Source organism: Musca domestica, unplaced genomic scaffold, assembly GCF_030504385.1.
Source record: "Musca domestica strain aabys unplaced genomic scaffold, Musca_domestica.polishedcontigs.V.1.1 1, whole genome shotgun sequence".
NCBI lineage: Eukaryota > Metazoa > Arthropoda > Insecta > Diptera > Muscidae > Musca > Musca domestica.
In genome coordinates, this window is record NW_026712114.1 from 17,861,148 (window position 1) to 17,864,238 (window position 3,091).

The window sequence follows — 3,091 nt, forward strand, 5'->3', positions numbered from 1 at the left end:
GGAGAAGGAGATGATGGCTTTACTTTAAAGGTTTCCTTTGTTGTGTTTCACATTCCTTTTTTATGTTTTGTTAAAACTACAATATTTTACCTCCTATTTTACCGGTTTCTCCTTTTTGTTTTGCAATTGAAAATAATACCGATTTACTTTTGCACACTCTTTTTTCATCACTCGCAGCCACACATAAGGAGTTGTACACACGTTATTTATTTATACTTTTTTTTGCTCTGCTATTTTACTTTAAACAACATTTTGTTATGTATGTTTCGAACATTTGATGGTCATTTACTTTTCTTCTTTCCTTTACGATTTTTATTATTGTTGTTGCCGTCAACAAAATATCACACACATTCAATTCTCTCAGAAGCAAGACTTCACAACATCAAATGCAGTATGTATCATCATCATCATCACTCAATCACATTCGGCGTAGCAATCACTTTCTATCACTTACGCGCAACGACACGTCCATTAACGCTCGCGTTCAATTCTAAACTAACGAAATCCAAAGACATTCGACAGACGATGGTAAGCTGGCAACTTGGCAGCATTGTTCCATACGAATGAAGAGAAGTATGGAAAATGTGAAGTTGTGCCGAATGAGAGAATGTAAACAGCTGAAACAATGCCCTCTCTCTTGCGTTTTTTGTTTGTGAGAAACAACATAATGTTAATAACAGAGATGGGAGTTAATATTAACCCACATTTTGTCATTGTCCTTTTAAGGGAGTACGGACATTGTTATTTAAAAATTAGAGAAAATCAAAATTGGGCGTGAGTGTTATTAATTTTTAAGTTCGCATTTGATAAAATTTAAAGGGTAACCTCGTAAAATTACATTTTTAAATATTTTAACAATTATACATATGATAACTTCTCGTCTTTCTAATTAGTTCTAGGTAAATTTCAGAAAATACAGAGCTAGGAATGTTTTTTTTTAATGAGATCACCTTAATAAATCTTCTATATATTCGTCATTCTGTTTATAAGTAATCGAAATAATAAACAAATAAAAGTTTGAATTTCTTGATCTGCCTAAATTTTTTAATCGTTCAAGTGGGATGCACACTATTCCTCAAAATTGAAAATTCAACACATCAATCAACAGTTTAAATATTTTGGTTCCAAGAGCTCACTAACGTTTCGCGTTTTGTTTCACTGTCAAAAATCATTAAATGTTATGAAAGTGCTTGTTCTGTAAAAAGAGAGCGCTTCTTGTATTTTGCGAAGAAGCTAATTTTTGGCTCAATGATTGGCCGCCTGGACCGTGCAATTTTACGCCTTTGCATTACTTTTATGTGGCTATGTTAAAGCTAAAGTCTACACAGACAATACCGCCACATTGGAAGACAACATTTAAGTATTTATTCTTAAGATACCAAAATGTTGGAAAGAGTTTTTCTTCAGTCTATGATTTGGTTTAGAACCCATATAATTGTCCTATATAATATGCTTAACAAGTCATAAAATATGATTTTATGGAAAAAAATGTTGGTACCATGCGGGTTAACTCTGTTGATATTAACTGTTAACACTGCACTGTTATTTTCATTTCAGGGATGGAAAGTTGCAATTATTATTTCGGTTCTGTTTGTCATGTTATGTTTAGATTTCGGTACGGATGAATTTGTTGCCGAATCAGAATTGTTGCAGTATAGCCAGTAGCATAAGCACTATTACAGATTAGAGAACTGTAATGAATACGTGAGAGTAACGTAAATGCTATGTAAAGTGGGTAATATTTTGAAATACCTATATTTTTGATAAAAAAAATTAAAAATTTTGAGTAATAGCCAAAATAAGAAATAAGAAGGACAATATGGAACTATAAAGATGTGTTTACATTAAGGTCTCTACATGGCATATTTTGTGACATATCATAAAGAAATTCTAGTAGTGGGATTCACCAACTCATTTTCTGTGTTACCGACAGAAATCGGTAACTTTGAAACCCAAAATTTTTATTGATATAAAAAAGAAGTCAAAGTTGACAACATTGGTACCTATCTGTAGGTCAAAGCGACTTCTTTTATTTCGTCGCTAAATTACCAACAAACTTCGTTTTTAACCGAAATTACAAAACATTTTAATTTTACCGACTTTTGTCGGTAACTCAAAAAATGTGTTAGAGAATTTCACAACAGAGCCGCACTTGAATCCTTCCGTCGTTTCCCCCTTATAAATTGACATTATGTACTCTCATCTTTAAAAGTAGAACAATTTTTACATTCTTTAAAGTAGTTTTATTAATATTTGGAGTACTCAATACCTATAATGGAAATCCGAAGTTCATTAACAGATATATCGGTTGTGCTATTAAAGTTAAAAAGGCAGCGTCCCTTTCTACGTTCCGTTTACGTTATAAAATTTCGCTGTTTATTTTTTCCATACTTTACTCTCTTTTTCATGTGAATTAAATGAGAGTTAACTGTTATACGCGGACTAGCCACATTGTTCAGCTCCAAAAAAAATAACGGTCATACATATTCAAATATATTTGTACATATATATTTATACATACTCAATTTTTCTGTAAATTAATTTCATAATTACAAACATATTTATATGTATTTACAAAAAAAACCTATGTTAATAATAATTGTTTGTGTTTGTTCTCGTTGGATCTTTGGTCAATTAACATTATATGAAAATATAAAATTAAAAATAGATTTTTAATTACAAAATTTTTGTGAAGTGCCAAGATTTTTTCAGAAGTATGATGGAAACTGTTTTGGTATACATTTTTCATAACTTAATTTATTTGCTTGTTAATTAAAATTTTCAAAATGGCAACTTTTAGCCATTTTTCAAGCGAAACCCCTTAGCGCCATCTGTCGCCTTTGCCAGAATTATTGCCATAACAGCTGTAGATGTTCAACAAAATTTCGATCTGTAGTTCCCTGATATGCAGTCGTGTTTTTTGTTTTGATTTTATATCATTATTACGAATTCCCGCTTTGTTATTTGTTTCTTATTTTTATACGGCGGCAATATTCTAATACGTACTTTGTATTTGAGGTTGAACCTCTTGTGAGTTGCTTGTGTCGAAATTTAATCATTTATTATTACTTATTTAATTAATTTATTTACA

The 3,091-nt window shown here is 30.9% G+C and overlaps 1 protein-coding gene across 1 annotated transcript in view; it reads right to left on the reverse strand.

Moving 5' to 3' along the window:
- LOC101890091 (uncharacterized) overlaps positions 1–488 on the reverse strand; it is a 303,416-nt gene extending 302,928 nt beyond the window's left edge. Inside the window, exon 1 of the mRNA XM_059119882.1 lies at positions 91–488. The gene's annotated coding sequence lies outside the window, so the exon portion shown is untranslated. The remainder of the gene's footprint in view (positions 1–90) is intronic.
- Positions 489–3,091: the final 2,603 nt, after the last annotated feature.